This window comes from Falco punctatus (genome assembly GCF_963210335.1).
Source record: "Falco punctatus genome assembly, chromosome: 3".
Classification (NCBI taxonomy): domain Eukaryota; kingdom Metazoa; phylum Chordata; class Aves; order Falconiformes; family Falconidae; genus Falco; species Falco punctatus.
In genome coordinates this window covers 20,917,962-20,935,264 of record NC_137582.1, presented here as the reverse complement: position 1 = coordinate 20,935,264, position 17,303 = coordinate 20,917,962, and positions in this window count along the sequence as shown.

The window sequence follows — 17,303 nt, the reverse complement described above, 5'->3', positions numbered from 1 at the left end:
TTGGTCTGATAGAAAAACACCTCTCCCTATGACCTTCATTTCATGCAGAATGTAAACAACCCTTAACATAAACAGCAAACTCCATCTACATGATGATTATTTAGTATTAAGTGAAAATGGAATATGCTGCTTTATATTAGCTGCACAGGAAGGCAATGACAGCTATTAATGGTCTACACAGACTCAACACAGAACAATACCAGCAGACACAAAACCATGGTGGAGCTGGCCTTATGGACACGTGGCTTCAGTTCCCAGTCAGGTGCAGGCAAATTCCTCACTCCTGGATGTAAAATAGGGGTAATATTGCTTCTCACATCCCAGGAGTTTCAAGGGGACCAATGGCCTGATGCTTGCAGAGTCTTCGGCAGCCACAGGCACAGAACTTTTGCTGCTGGTGGTCTGTATTTTTGAAAGCAGCAGACACAGGGACATTTCAGAGAACCTGTATTGAGCTGGTGCACATATGTCACAGCACTCTCCAAACTATCAAGCTGCAACAAGGTCTTTTACCATCTCATACCAGCACACTCTTCATGCCAGTCCCTCTGCTGCCTTCACCTCATCCAAGGCCCACTCTCTCTTCTCTTGCTTCTTCCTCTCTCGCTTCTTCCTCAGCTGCTCTCTTCATTGGCTGCCCAACCACTTCACAGAACAGCCACAGCTGCACCTTATCTACATCAGCCAACCCGCCGCCCCTGAAGCCAGCCCACAGCTGTATGTTATCAATGTTAATTAACCCAGCTTCATTCCTCTACACACATGGAGTGGTTCTCTGTTCAGATGTCTGGAGACTGGGGCTTCAGATGGTCCATCTCACAGGAGTGAGCACCAGGGTGTCCCTTGCACTCACCATTGGGGAAGGCTACCAGGAGCAATGGGTCAAGGCAACAGCTTCTGTCGTCCCCAGGCACTGGGTTTGAGGCAGGTCTGGAGTGGACCCACAGCTGCTGGCCACCTGCACCACATGCAATAGCAACCTGGAACTGCTGTCAGCACAAGCTGAACCCAAATTCAGCAAACATCTACTTATCTCAGTCCTTGCACACCCTCTTTATCACAGTCTAGAGGTAAAGAAACTGTATACTTGAGATAAGGAGGGTATCCACCGCTGGGACCCAGGAGGTCAAGAGTTTCACTGTGGTAGGTGCCAACCAGGAATTCCCCTGCCTGATGAACTTCCTGACAGGGCAGCACCAAAGGAGAGCTGGCAGCTACTAAGGTCAGAGAGAGCACAAACCAAGTATTCCCAACCATAAATAATAACTTTATTCTTGTTCTTTGCACAACATCAATAAAATTGTATAAACCTACTCTTTGCACACAGCAATAGCTGATCAACAGTAAAAGCAACTTCTTACCACAAGCAGGCATTTTTATGGCACCAGTTAAAGTGCAAGATGAACTAAAAGGGGACACCCCCACAATAATTTCAGCATGTTTGTATGTTTAAAAGCTGAGTGGTACTCTTTGTTTCTAGTCTTGATCTTCAGAGCCACACCACAAGCACTGGAGCCTGAGAAGCCTCCTGCCACCCTGCATGCAGCACCAGGCTGTGTGGAAACATCCACCTATTCACCCTGGTGCCAACCCTGCCTTCCCGAGCATGCTCCCTGTGTGGCTGCATCCGATGAGCAAGGAAGGGGTGATGCCAGGTAGGCAGAGCTGGCTGCTGGGATAAACAAGCCCCATGATGAACATGGCAAAGGAGCTCAGGAAACTATTTCAAAGCAGAGGCTTCATGGAGTAAGTGGTAAGGCACTTCATCCCCTCCTCAGGCCATCAGCAGCAGCTGAATTTGGGAGAACAATGCATCCAGAGCAAGGGCTTTGGCTCAGCACTCACTCCTTCTTGGCTGGAGAGAGCCCTTTTCCATCGACTGTCATGGATCCGGGCAGTCTTTACTCAGGTTTCCACAGATGGCAACAAGTCAAGGGGCCCAGGCAGAGAAAGTAATTAACTTTTCCATGCAAGCTGGATCTACCATTTATGGAGCCGACTGGTGCGCTCAATGTATATCACAGGCCTGGCCTTTGGAGGGATTTCAGGAAGGCAGAGGGACATATTTTATCCATCAGTCTTCTGATTTCTGTGCTGGTACAGCCAGAGTTGCAGCAGTAGATCTGCAGGCTTTAAGGCCAGTGGGATTGTTACGGTCGTCTCATCTGCCCGCCTGTGCAAGGGAGCCCATCAGTTTTCCCTGGCGATGCCCTCATCCAGCCCAACGCCGTGCAGTTTGGTGAGACTGTACTCCTTGGAAAGACAGCCAGGCCTGATTTACAGGCTCTGAGTGATGGAGATTCCCTCCCATCCCTGGGTAACCTGTTCCAATAATGAATTATGAGAAGGAAGGGAGCCATTTAGTCGATGGTATTTGTGTACGATGATTTTACATGTTGCAACAGTGCCCACTGCAGTAAGTAAATTGCCCCCTGGCTTTCATAAACATCATCTGTACACAAACATTATCCAGAGCAACTGTATGGCAGAGAAATTCTCCAGTGTAAGATAATGTCATCTCCACAGCAATAAGAAAGGTAAAACAGTACATACCAGCTGGGAAAGAGGGAGAGGCGACAAACAGCAGCCAGCTGTAAAATGACCGTGTCAGGGCTACAGCTGCTTGGGTCTGCCTGATTTAAAGCACCAGCCCTGCAAAGGCATGCTGAGGAAACTAATTCTGTAAGAGAGTAAATTCATACCCAGAAAAATTACGAGGCACCCGGAGGTCAAGCTTGTTCTGTGGGGTGCCTTTATAAGACAGCCACCAGCAGAAAAAATGTCAGAAATTAAGTTCTATCTAATCAGATGGAATTGGCAATAAAGCCAGGACTGCTCCATTTATTTATTTATTACATTAGGTCCAAGGCAACAAGAGCCCTTTTTCTTTCTAAATTTGGATGTATTTATAGCCCGTTCTTCATTAGTGCTTTCTAACCTCCATCTTGGAGCGCTTTGCAGAGGAAGCTGATGGCATCGTTCCGGTTTTACTGGCGGAGAAACTGATGCTCAGAAATCGAGAAGTGATTTTGCCAAATTCTTGCAACATCCCAGTAATAGAACAGAGAAGGGAACATGGCCCCACTGCATCATATCCCTTCCTTGTGTCCTCTCAAGCTGTGCCCAGCAGGAGAAAAGCCCTGTCATTTCAGCGTAAATCTATCACTACAAACCAGGCACAGTCAGACTGAATGGTCCATTTCGACCATAGCCAACTCCTGCCTACATCTCTGAAGACTGCAACACCCTTCTCCACCAGACAATGAAGGGGATCAATATTTTTGCTCATGCAATGTAGACTGATCTAATCGTGCTGTAGGAAGTTATGCAGCGCTCAAGCGTCTCTAGGTTAGGTTATGTGATCTCTCAGTTGAGAGATGGGACAGAACTGCTGTAGGCCATTTAGTCATTTCTCTAGTCATTGAATGTTACTTTCCAGGACAGAAAAACTTGTCATTTTGTGGCTGAGAGCAGGGCACCAGGTCGGACTGCTTCCAGACCTCAGCATCCACCCCACCACCCTACTCTGACCAAAGGAATACTGCTTCCAGCAGCCACACTTTTCCACTGAAAAGCAAAAAAGGGAAATAAATAAATCCTCAGTCTGCAAGCCAAGATTTCATAACCACTAGTAGTAAGGGCTTTTAAAACACCGACTTGCTGAGGAACCATAGGCCCTTGCCCACAGGTGCCCAGCTGTGAGCCTGTCCCTGCACAGGCAGGACGTTAGCCAAAGCAGACCTCAAGGCAGAGCGGGCAGCAAGACTGCGGCAAGGCTGCCCTTCACTTCCAGAGGTTTTTCCAGCTGCCCATTAGCCAGCCGAACTGGAACATCTGTTCTCAGCAGCCCAGCTCTTGGAACTTCTGCTTTTATTACCCTGATAGGAAACTGCCCAGGAGAAAATTTTAATCTGCCTTTAAAACATAAATGGGTCTGTCCTACGTGGGCTTCTGACTTCTTCAGATATGTTTAAAAATTAACACTTCTTCCTCCAGCATACACCCATTAACACAGAGCAAAATGAGAATTTCATTTCTACCTGATGGTGTCAACAGAGCAAGCAGCCTCGTCACGCACCAGGAGAGAGCAGGAATCTGAAGCCTTTATCTTCCATCAGCATCTTCAGCTTCCAAAGAAAACACTAAGCAAATTGCTATCAGTTCCTCCAAGGTGGGGACTAAAGAGTTAATTTTAGATGAATCATCAGGGCATAAGCCCAACACCAATCCTTGTGGTACTAGGCAAAGCATAAAATAAACAACAGTTATTGCTCCCAAGGGCTTACAAATGGCTGGATCTTTCTGAACAGTTCAGCATGGCTTTTTTTTTTTTTCCCCTTTTTTTAAAAAAAATATCTATGATTAAGTGTCCCAGGGGAGGCAGCTGCCTGATGAGCACTTCAGGAAATTTGGCCCTTATCTGCAGGTGCTTAAATGGGAGCTGAGCCCCGGGGAAAAATCATGCCTCTGAATAGCCCAGTAAGTGGCAGTGAGGATGGCAGGGAGCTTATTCCCTTGCCAGGAGAGCATGGATGTGATTCAGTCTGGACCAAGGCAGGAGCAGGGAGAGCAGCCTAACCTCGTGGAGCACTCCCCAGCCCAGGAGCTGAGACGATACAGGCAGCCAGAAATGAGTGGGAGGAGAAGGAAGGGCAAGGATCCAACAGCCCCAGTACCACACCAGCACCCCTCTGCCTGCGGGCACGGACACGCTGCTTGATCTCAGCCAATGTCAACACACACACTCAATGCAAAAGCAGGATCTACCAAATTAAAGCACTGCACTAAGCTGCCTGAAGGATGTGTGCTCTGCTTTGGTGGATCTTATGGCTGTTTGAGCCTGTCAGGCACCACCAAGCACTGGCTTTGTATTGTAGGTCCCCCTCCTCGGTCCATGAGCAGCTTGGTAGTATTTCTGCAAGTAAATACAGCGGGGCCAGGGCACCCAGCTGCCTGTGCTGTTCCCCATCAACACACCTCCTGGTGCAGTTTTGGCTTGTGCCACCTTCTTGTCTCCCGGACATCTCCCATGCACCATTTTGGGGATGGCACAGGCTGGGGACTGTCTCTACCAGTATCTGACCATATTCACATTGGATTTGAAGGCAGAAAGAGAGAGAAGGGAAAAACCCAAGGTGAGTGGATGCAAGTCAGGCCATGACACTCAGCTCCAGGGCTGCAGAACAGACCCTGTGCTGTTTTAGCTGCATAGTTGGAGCCGCTTTCCAGCCTTTCCCCATTTCCAGTCCATGGGTGTCAGCAAGCTCTCCCCTGCTCTCTCCTGTACCCTCTGTCCCCTTTCTTTACACCAAAGTCACAGGTCTGGGTCTAGCACGCCTTACTGCAGCAGCAGGAACTTGATGCCTTCATTTACATGTTACAGAACATTGACAGCGGAAGCCACGCAAGCCAGTCAAATTTCCGTGCCTCAGAGACAGCTCTCATCTTCTGTTTCTGTTCTTTTTGCTAAACAATCATTTTCCAATACAACTCGGCTCAGGCTTCCAGCCAGACATTTTTCTCCCACTCTTCAAATCCTCAGCTTGTTCCATCTCACTTTTGTCTCCAGGGATCGCTTGCAAAAGAAACTAGGGAAATAACATGTGAGCTTCTCTCTCTGCTCACTTCATTCTCACCTCCTTCTCCCTTGTACCAGCAGGTCACAGCTTTGTCTCCCTCTAGTTGCTGAAGTCCCCCAGGACAGAACACCCTCTGTTCTCTCACGGCTATACGAACACAATCTTGATTCTTTTGCTCTTTACAAAAAATCTGGCCCAGTCTTATCTTCCCCTTCCTTGTCAGTCTGGAAACCTTTGCCACTGCCCCTGGTTGCTCTGGTATCTTTTTGATGGCTCCTCTGGGATTTTCTTTACCTTCTTTACAACTTTCAGGGAGAAATTATATGGATCTCTGCTCCCACTTGTTTTATCTTCCTTTTCCAAAGTTTATTCCCAGCCTATTCTGCTCATAAACTGACTGTTCCTGGATCTCGCTTCTCACTTCACATTTGCAGGGACCAAGCACATTGCATTCCTCCATATATTCTACCACATCTTTCTGTTTGCTTGCTCTCTAGCCAAACTAATTGTTAATTAGTCATAAAAAGTGAACATTTCCAAAGGAAACAGGAAAAAAAAAAAAGGGTGAAGATGAAGAAGGAGGCAAAGAAATAGGCTCTGCAGCAGAGCAAGGAGAGTGGTCATGGGGGGCCAAACCCTGGAAAACTCCTTTCCCTTAGCTCTCACCTCTGGAAGCACCCAAGCTACTGACAGCTCCCTGGAAAGGGAACAGCCTTTGTCACTCCCCTTTTCCTCCTCCTCTGTGGAAATGGCTGCACAGAAATCTCCCCTGAAGATGCTGGGAAGCAGGTTTGGCTTCCCAAAATGCACAACACCTGTGAGCCTGCCAGTGCCCCGTCACACTCCATTGCCAAGGGGATGGTCCAGGTTGGCCTCGTCTTGCATCCCAGACTCCCTCCCCAGCCAGTGCCGGGGCATTCCTCACTCTTCTGCTGGTCAGTGGCAGGTTTATGTTTTTATCAGTACCTTCAGCATAATCTGGTTGTCCCCTTCTTTCCCTTAAGTATTTTTAAAAATACTAGACACCTAGCGAGGAGCAGGCAAATCCCACTCCTGTCAATAGCAAAAGCAGCAGTGTATCGCTGCCCCTAATGGGTTGTTTCCAGATGCCTTCATTGAATATACGATCACAACATCTATAGATGAAAGACTTGTGCTATACGTCTTGCAAGGGCAAGCTCTATACCCCAGACAGAGGACATATACTAGATAATAAACATTGAGGACCCCATTTTCTGCTATGCTGCAGCTGCTGAGAGCCACTCTCATGCAGCAGAGTAAACAAACCCAGTTAAACTGGGTTTACAGCTGCTATGTGCCAGTTTACTGGCACAAGGCAGCTGGAGTTTGCCAGGAGAACCGGCCCCTACAATATTCCTGAGGCCATGTCAGACCTCATTTTATCAGCACACTTCAGAAGGCATGGGTGGGAAGTGTAGATCATGAACGGAAATACAATTAAATCAGTTAAAGACAGTGATGCACTCTCTCTGTAAAATTACACCATAGCAAGTATTTTATAGGAAACCCTTCGAAGTTGGCTGCTTTGGAGCACAGAGGAGAGAACTGAGGCTCCCAGAAGCAGCAGTGCTTCAATGATCTTACCCAGCATCCTCTTCCTCACTCCTCAACCCATGTTTGAATGTTGAAATTAGTTGTGCTGGGGGGTGAAGAAAAGCTGATGCATTGCCTACTTCTAAGTATTCATATAGTAACTTTCTGCCATGGAGTCAAAGAGATTCTTTTAGCCTGGAGTTACGTGTGGAAAGGTCATTGTTCACACAAGGTTTGCAAAACCCCTTAATGTGATGTGATTTAAAATTGGAGTAGTATAAATTTGTAACCAGATAAAAAGGGGTAATTGCAAAAAAGGGCAAGGCAGAGCACACTTAAACCAGCGTTTTGGAAATTTGAAGTAAAAAAATGAAAGACTCAGCACTCTTTAGCAAAGAAGAAGGTTGTGTAAGCACTCAAGAGGAAAAATGGGAGAAAGAAAAAGCTCTTTTCTACATGGAGAATTAATCTGGGCACTGTCCTTCAACCTGCTCTGGCACTTACACAGTGGTACAAGGGGAAATGCGGACATAGTGCAAATGACATAAACAAATTCCTGCAGAGGAAACTCTTCTGATGAAAACATCCATTCTCCAGGCTCCAACCCACCATGCTAATACACTTGCCTCTTGCACTGCGCACAGCTCCCGCTCTGCTAATGGAAAACCTCCCGCACAAAGTGTAGCTTGCAAGTGAAAAAAAAAAATCAGTGCAGGCAGGTTTGAATTTCTCAAGAGCAAGAGCTGCCATGCTTTGGCAGTGAGAAAAGCCTTTGGCTTTGCGGGCTCACCTAGCCCACGCTGAGCCCGAGCGGGTTGCCAGCCTGGAACATCTACAGCCCCCTGATCTATTGCATTGCTTGAGGCAGGACTGATGACAGTGGGCTTGGGTTATCAGCTAGACTGAGTTACGCTGTCGGGTAAGAAAATGGATGCTATTGCCTGCTCGGCAGTAAAAAGAAAAGGGAAACGGCAATAAGGGATAGAGACAGTTATAAGTTTGACTAGGGACAGAATAAAATTGATGCAGTAAATGGCACTTAATGCACTTTAGTGACCCAGTGCATTTACTTCATCATACTGTGCCGTGCGGCTGATCACATTTGATGCATAGCGTATGAAAAGCACTAGAGGCCATTGCTGGAAAATCTCAGGATGCAAAATGAATTGTCTGGGCACCTCAGGTTTTCAGCATTTCTGCGTGCACAGGCACAGTCTCTCTTGTGTGGCACAATGGATTTGATAGCCCCTTTCAGAGGTCATCTTGGCACCGACTTCACACGGCCACTGAGTTTGCCTTGTTGGGATCAGCAGTCAGGGCTCCAGCCCTGCATAAATTCTGACAGTTTCCCTGGTTTTGTTTGATTGAAATAGCATAGCTGCATTTTTTTTGTTTGTTTGTTTTCAGACCAAAAATCCAAGAAAACTTGGTACAATCTTGGAAAAATTAAACAAGCAGTCAAGTTTTTCAGCTGCAGAATACAGTGGAACTTCACTCATTCGCATGGCATTGGTCCATACACACAAACCAGGCAGGCTGTCCTCACAGAGTTCAGCTCTGAGGGCTACCTGAAAGCTCAGATTTCTTCATTTACATGACACCCTGGGGGAATATCCGATGCCAGAGCAGTGGAGATGTAAGAAAAGCAACACAGTCCTAGGAAGATGCTGGTTGTTGAGAAAGCTGGATTCTTGTCTGGGCATTGATTTGCCTTTTTTTTTTTTTTTTTCTTTTTCTTCTCTGTTGCCACCTTAGTCAGGGAAGTTGCTAAAGACTCTTTGAGACACTCTGAATCTCCTTGAGACACAACACTGGGCACCCCAACACCTCCCCCCTGCCCAACTCTGCAAATTCCTGTACCACGAACCAGGCAGCGGGGAGGTTTCTCTGCTACTCTGCACCCAGCTCCAGAGCTGAAGTTGTGAGCGTCTCTAGCCTAGCTGGCTATCAGTGAATTGGGTTAGGAAGAACCCCCATGGGTGCTTTGGTCAGGAGGTCTGCAGGGTTCCATAAACTCTGTGCATGCATGCTGTGGACTTGCCCACTGCTACTTCCACCCCCATAGTCATTCTCCTTCGGGACAGCATGCTGAGAGTCTGCAAGCAGATGGAGAAATAGCACATGAAAGCCAGACATCTCCTAAATCGATGCTGAGGACACAGGTAACCTCCACAGCAGCTGGAGCTTCAGACAATGTATATCGATAATTGTGATGAACTGGGACTCAACAGAGGTTGAGGTAGCCATGCCTTACAAGACTGGACCTCAAAAGTCTGTCCCCCGGTTATACAAGGATAATGATTTTGAACCATTCTTGTAAGTGCTTGTGACTGTGATATTGTTATTGCTGTGTGTCACCATAAATCATTATGGTTTTCCAAGCCCTCTCTTCATTTAGAAGTTAAATAGAATAAATGAGTGGAGACTGCAACCCATTACATATGCAACAAAATGAGGGGTTGGAAGCAGCCACCTCCAGCACTCCCACCTACTCGTATCAGTTCCAGAGCTTCTTCCACATGATGTAATAAAAATTTACTTTAAAACCGAGTGCTTCACCTGAGGACCAGAAAGCACTGGCATGAATCCCTAAAGCTCATATTCTTCCTTACAAAATGAGGGTGTTTATGAATATCCACTTGCTGTTTAGGAACAGTGAGGGGCAGAGAGGTTAAATGGGTTTTTACCTCAGAATAAATCATTAGAAGAATTTGGAACAGGACCAAGAATCCTATCAGCGAGCCCTCGGTCTCATTACAGGAAAGCTGTCTTCCTGGGCACTTTACTGAGTCCTGACATTATTCCTCTAAATGTATCTGGCTTGACTTCTGTTACTAGGCTCATAAAAAGCAATTCAGGGAGGCTAAGCCCCATCCCCGCCCTGTCCAACACGTCGCACGTTTGGACTTGTATTGCACAGCAGCGCAAAGCGCCGAGCAAAGCCACCGCTCCCCCTCGAGGGACTTGGAGGGGAAGAGTCAGTCCCAAGGTGACCTCAGGCCATGCTCACCCCCGGACCACACAGCTAAGGAAGCTCACTGATATCCCGTGGGACCACAGCTTGGGGCTCGGGGGAAGCGTGAGGAAGACTGCAATAACTCTGCATTTACTCCAGTGTTGCTGAGAGCAGAATTTGGCCCTGCTCTATGAGAGGGAGAGAAAAATATATATTGGATTTATTTGCCTTTGGAGTGAACTAGACAGATTTCAATACTTAAGGGGATTGCATTTAAATCATCTGTGGATTTTGAAAACAACATTATTGCTTGGTATCACAAGCAATTCCCAATTTTTAGATCTTCCTGAGCTAGATTCAGTTTTAGTCCTAATAGCAACAATTCTATTACTGCTGCGAGGGAAATGGAATTGCAATGAACTGGTATACATTTTCCTTAAAAAGTATAAAGTGACAAATGTTTTATTTCAACTTCTTTTGAGGATTTGCTGGATATTAAAAATAATCTTAATGTAGTCGCTGGTTGGCATTAACACAGTACTCTAACTGTCTGTTTCAGGGAAAGCAGAGGATTGTGTGTTTTCTCAGCAGACTCTCACAAGGTGCTGCTCACATTATAAATGCGCTTTGTTATCTATCAGCATCAAGACATCAATGAATAAAAACGTATTGTAACTTCATGTTTTGAAAGTCTAATTCCACCCTTTTTCAGGCTCAGAACAATCCATTGTCTTTACCACAAACAAGAAGGAAAATCCATTTCCTCTTGCCGTATTGCCCTTCATCGCCGTGTTTTAAATTCTTGGTTTCCAAACCCAATTTCAGCTATTCTTAACTTGTCCATTTTCATATTGTCTTCCCAGCTCCCTGATGCCCCATCAGTGGTAGCAATAGCATGTACATGGCAATCAGGCCACCGGTACATTATCTACTGCATCACGCAACTCCACGGCAGGTTTAGGTGGTGAGATGGTAAGACGGGGCAGATTTTCAGAAAAACCCTGGTATTCATATAGCAAATCATGGCAGAACTAAAAACCGAACATTTTTAATGTCTGACTAGTCCATTTCAGACTTATATTTTCTAAAGAACAGAGCTGCTGCAGATGCCTCTGTTTCTCCATCTCCCAGTCAAGATGCTATAAAACGTCCTAAACTCTTCCTGAAAATGTAGGACCTTCTCAGTCTTCTAAGGGGCTACTGAATGAAAACCTCATTGGGGCTGCCACAGACCTCAGGGTGCTTAATACTAGCAGGAACTGAACGTGGATCCCTTTTAGAAAAAAAGAAACCCCAAAATGTATCCCTGTTGCCACCAGGTGGTCTGCCTTCTGGCTGTTTTGTGATCCTGAATAGGAGCTGCTTCTACGCAGAGGGGAAGGGAGAAATTTGAGGAAAAATATTTTACAGACTCAAAATTCTCATTTCTGCTGCAAGTTCAAGAGTGTTGTGTTGCTTTTTTTGCAGTCACTGCCTCAGCAGTTATCATTAGTGTTACATTTTTCTTCTTGTGAAATCTCAGGGATGGCTTTATCTTATGTTTTCTGGAAAGAAAACCAGCTCTTTCTTCATTTGCTTCAGCACCACCAGCAAAACAATAGTTAATTACAGAAAGGAAACGGGGAGGAGCCCAAGCTGCACAGAGGAGCCACTGCAGCATGGAGCACCCATCCATCCTTAATGCGCAATAGAAATGCAGGTAATGTGCAAAACGAGCTACCCAGCGCCAGCAGTACCTGGAGCAGGCAGCTCATAAAATCCGCATACAGCCCTGAATGCCACGGAGAGGAACGCAAGCGTGGAAGAAAGCGTATGGTGCAGCTCCTAGAATGTCACCATCATACTGCTCAAAATCTCGAGCAGAATCTGTTTCTCCCTGATAACATTGTAGGTACAATTAGCAAACAGCTTTAGAAAGGGAAAGCAGAGGCTTGTTTCTTTTCTTTCTGCTAATCATGTAAAAGAGAAAATAAAATAAGAGTTGATCAGTGCCAACTCTTATCTATCTCCATTCAACTGATAGCACAATGAGTTTCAGTGAGATTGTTCAGAAAAGTCCTCAAAAGGGCATTTAAAGTTGACCTGATTATTAAATATTTTGGGTCAGATCCTCTGTTCATGTAAGCAAGGTCCCAAGGCCTTCACGGACCTGGCTTTGGTTTATTCCAGCTAAGAGTTGGTGTCTGTTCCCAGTGTGGCAGATGAGCAAGCAAAACTGACGCTCGGTGTGGGATTCCCCTCACCTAACAGCAGCACACAGAGCTCTCCGATGGAGCTGGTTCCTCCTTTACAGACCGCTGTTCTATACAACAGAGGGGCAGCAGGCACAAGTCTCAGAGGACAACATCCATCTGATTTAGTCTGGATTTGATCTCCACTGGCAACAGAGGCTGTGAGGGCTGCACAGCGATAGCAGTGGTTTGGTTCAGCCCAGCCCGGCACTTCTGAGGTGACCATCCCGACTTTCCCCACTTACCTCATTTTGATTCACACCATAGGGCAGCGCTGGAGCACACAAACTGGATCTTTTCCAGATGGAACTGAGCTGGCAGGTGCAGATGTAGATGTGGTGCACTACATCCCCACATCCAAGTCACCCCCTCCAAGACGCGTCTAGCACCAAAGGTCTCATGCTACAGCTCCACACCAGCTAGCCCACGCTAACTGCTAATGTCCACAACAGCCTTCTGGTACCTCCTGCAGGTGTAACTATCTGCATTTAATCGAATGAATTCCACCTCAAGTTGTTTTGCACGAATAACATGGCAACAACCCAAGAATTCAGGTGTTGAAGGAGTAGGAACACTGTTCTCAGATAGTTTTCAGAGTAAAATTTTTTGTTCATTTTCTGGCAGAAAGAAGCCCGTAGCCAAGATCAAACACCAACAGCTGCTGGGATGCTCTCTTTTGGAGGAACCTGCAGCAAACCTCAGAAAACCATGAGCAGAGCAGGCTCGGCCACATCTGTCAGCCTCTTCCCAAGATACAGCAGTCGTCTATGACTGGCAGATCAGGTGGGATGCTGATATAAGGACCTCTGAATCCCAGAAGGGATGAAGCCAGTCTGGACATCTCCGATGGGAACAAACCAGTGGCTAATCCCTCAAATTTACAGGCCATGACTCAAGCCCTTTGGTGTCATCAGGAACTTTCCCAGCGTGAGATACATCTGAGCAGATGTTGGTATCTATGCTGCAGGACCTGCAATCGGCGTGCTTGTACTGCCAGCAGGGAGAAACCAGCACACTCGAGGTGCAATTTACCTCGTGCTAAAGCCCATGTGTGAAACAGGAGAGGAGGATGATCCCCAGCAGAACTTTGCTCTATCCATTGACAACGCAGGGAGACAGTGAGGTCTGGCTCTGACAGGAGTGCTTTGTAAGCACCTAGAGATAGGTGGGATGAACGTGACCCCCCATAACTGCGACAGGCTTCCGATAACCCCCTAACAATAATTATGGGTCAATAAATGACTATATTCTCAGCCTGCAGGGATGAGCCCTCACAGCTTTCCAGGCTGCTGAGCGATCATTTTGGCACACACACATTTACAGCGACTCCTACAAGTCACCATTCCCTACCAATGACCACGTCACAACACAGGGACACTGTCCTGCCGCACACAAGTGACACAGACTGAATGTATTTTCTGCCCTCAGTAAGACAGTAAATACCCATCAGTGTCGCTGGACTAGTCACCACTGTGCATAGATGCTATACCACATGTATTACCTATGTAACAGAGCCCGAGGATATATATCTAGCCATTGCTCAGGTCAAGCTGAGGAGAAAGCAGATAAAGAGCCATTCATTTAATGACCCTGAACTACCCATGGCAATCATGCTCCCAAGTTTGCGTTATTCTACCTTAAAAATAAAAAACACACTGCAACAGAAATGTATGTCCTTTATTAACAACTTTTCAAAATAAATCTGAAGAAAAAAAGTCTTTGGTGACACTATCTATAAAAACAACCTATCTTAGATGGTAAACCTATGATGTTATACAGGTTAATGAAGTAAACCAAATTATATGGCTTTTAAATTTCTCATTCTCTCTTTTTCTCTCACTCACACACTTGCTTTAGGTTTAATTGCACCATGTTGTCAATAGTCAAACAAAGAGGGAGAAACACTTTAAAAAAGATGTGGCAGCACTATGAAAACATTGGTAATGCATTAGAAAATTTTTCTCAAAAATGTACATTTTATACAAAATAAGATTGTATTTTTGTTTGCTTTTTTGCTTTACATTTGCCCACCTAAGAATTCCCATTTCAGGTTTCCATTCTCATCATCCAAACACTATACATATTTTCTCTCAAAATAAATATACAGAATTATGTACAAGGTTGCAAGGCCCGTTGGATCATCACTAATCCACTGTGAAATAGTCACTAAAAACATCATGGAAGAGTGGGAGGGAGCATCTCAAAGCATCTGATGAGTCCCATACCTCCCCCACCCCACCCCGCCCCCACAATTTAACTCCTCCTAATTTAACTCCCAACTTAAAAAACGTATGTGAAGACAGTTAAAATGGTATAAAGGCCAGCTTGACTTAGTTTTAAACAAGGGTGAGATGTACAATATTTTGGAAGATGCAGTTTTATTTCCAGCAGACAACGGCTAAGACCCTGCGTGGGGCATGTCCCTTCTTGGAAGACCAGAGGCCCATCCCCGTGGAATCCCGCTAAAGCCCAGGGAAATGGCTCTGTCAGGCTGACACCCTTGAAGGGCACATTTCTGCAACAGACAGCAGAGCCAGCCTGGAAAAAAACACAAAGGAGCAGACCACCAACCCACCCCTTGCTGCAAGAGGATGTTTAACTGGAGGAATTAATCAAGCTGTTGTCAATCAATACAGCGTTACGACAAACACTGAGTAGTCTAGTTTCAGTATGGGGGGAGTGAGAAAGAGGGGGACACAGCATTTTACACTGGGAACGTAACGATTTAAAAAAAAACCCTAGTCTATGTCTAGTTCTTTCATTGCTTCAGTGTCAAATGACGACTTCCATTCTCCAAATGACATCTTTTGGTAAATGAGCTTTTTTAAAAGGCGCTCATTGGTGAAAGATTAATTTCTTTGTCAAAGTTGGCTCTAAAAAAGAAATTGCAATCTGAAATTGATCAACTCCATGATGTCTTCCAATGGAAAAGATCAAAGCGCTCAATAGCCATGCATTAGCACGCCAGTGTGTTCACTATGGAGTTGTTAAAAAGCTTAAACATTCACATCTAGAAAAAGTTATGGTAACAATTAGTGTTTTCACAAAATAGGAAGAGGGCAAATAAAATCTTCTACAGGCCCAAGGGACTGCAAGGAGAGCCAGGCACTTTCTATCTTGGAAGTCTGCCCCTATTTTTGTGTCATGTTTTTCTCCTGAAACCCTCCTCCAGCGATAGATCTTACTCAAATTGTAACTGGGAAGGGTTTCTTTCCCTATTTCCCCCCCCCCCTTTAATAAATTCGATTAAAAATTCATCAGTTCTCCCAAACTCTAATCCCTACTTTTATTCTGTTTTAATGGCATGGATCTATTCACATTCATCCATCCATCTCACCCCTGATTAAATTAAGGTCAGTAACCTTTACAAAAGGCCACATGCGTAACACTCAGTCAAGTCATCAGGCATTCAAGTACCTGTAAAGTAAAGGCTAACATAGCCTGCTGTTAATGAAAAATAATAAAAAAAAAATCAACCTACAAAAGGAGCAACAAGGAGTGAACCTTGTTTCAGCACCATCTGATTTAAGGAGGGGGGAGGGGAGAAAAAAAAAAAAAGAAGAACCATTAACTCATACATAGGACACGACAAAAGGGTGATTTCATTCATTAAGGAAACAACACAGCTCTATCCAACAGGGATACACCCGGGAGGCTCGGAAGCATGCCTGCTGTCCTTAGGAGCACTGGCTGGTAACATCTGCATTGAGCGTAACACACCAAATGTCTAAGCTGGATCTGCATCCCGCTCTTCCCCTGGATCCCTGGCCCTGGACACGGAGACCGAGGGCCATTCTCGGGACTGGCTGCTAGGCACATTCTTTCCTAGAGAGACGGCTATGCCCCGGTAACTTGCTGCAAAGGGAAACGCTCCTACCTATCCACATCCCTTCTGGAGCTAAGCCTTTCATTGTTACTTGTTTAATTAGCGATCTGTAAACAGAAAGGGCCTCGAATCACATTGAGAGCGAGCTTCAGCACAGTCTCTTTCAGCCACCCCTAAAAGTGATGGCAACAGAATGTCAAACAGCTTAAAAGTTTGGCCTCGCTTGCTGCACTCCAAAAATGGTTAGCTACTCCCTATTTTACTAAAAACCCAACCCACGTGCCCCAAAATGGCATTAACTAAAATCTAAGCAGAATTTTAATTCTTGTTTTTGTAGGGTCCCCTCTTTCCCTCTCCCTGGCCCCTCTTCCTGGCTACGGACCATTAACTGCTTCCCAGAGCTGCAGATGCTCTTTGTGGACACATTCACACACATGCCTGCAAACCAGGACACGAGCAAAGTGTGAGCCCTGCCAACCTCATCCAGGGTTTCGACACATTGTCCAAAACCCGAGACCTAGGAGAAGGTCTATTCCAGTCCCTGAAAGAGCTGCCTGATCTCCCAGAGGCAAAAGTGGCACAAGAGCCCCTGAGGCATTCACTCTGAAAAATCAAACCACCAGACTTCACCTTCGCCTGCAGATCAGCAAGCGCAGACCCAAGAACACAAGGAAGTGAGGTTCAGGTTTTTATGGGATGTGGGGAGCTGAATTAGCAGCTCACCCTACAAAGGCAGGATCATATCCCGCTCCCCTTCCCTCCCTGGCCCTGCCTACCTACTCTTGCCTCTTTATATGTCTCTCCACATGCTGATTTAACTCTCTAAAATAGCATTTAAAAAATCCAATAAATCACCAGACACTCTTGTGCAATTTTAGAGCTGAATGGGCTCACAGAAGCATCTGGTGGGCACCAGCGTGGCAGAAGGTGACAGGCAAGGCTACGTGGCCAGGGGCTGGGAGACCAACGGGAGTGGAGGGAAAAGTGGCACCTCCTTCTCTCACCAACTCGCTAGCTGCAGTCTCACACATGTTTTGGCAGATTCCTTTACAGATTTGGTTCAGATTTACAAGGGCGTGTAAATAGGGCAAGGGGTAATGGCTTTAAACTGAAAGAGTATCTATGTAGATTAGATGTAAGGAAGAAATTCTTCACCG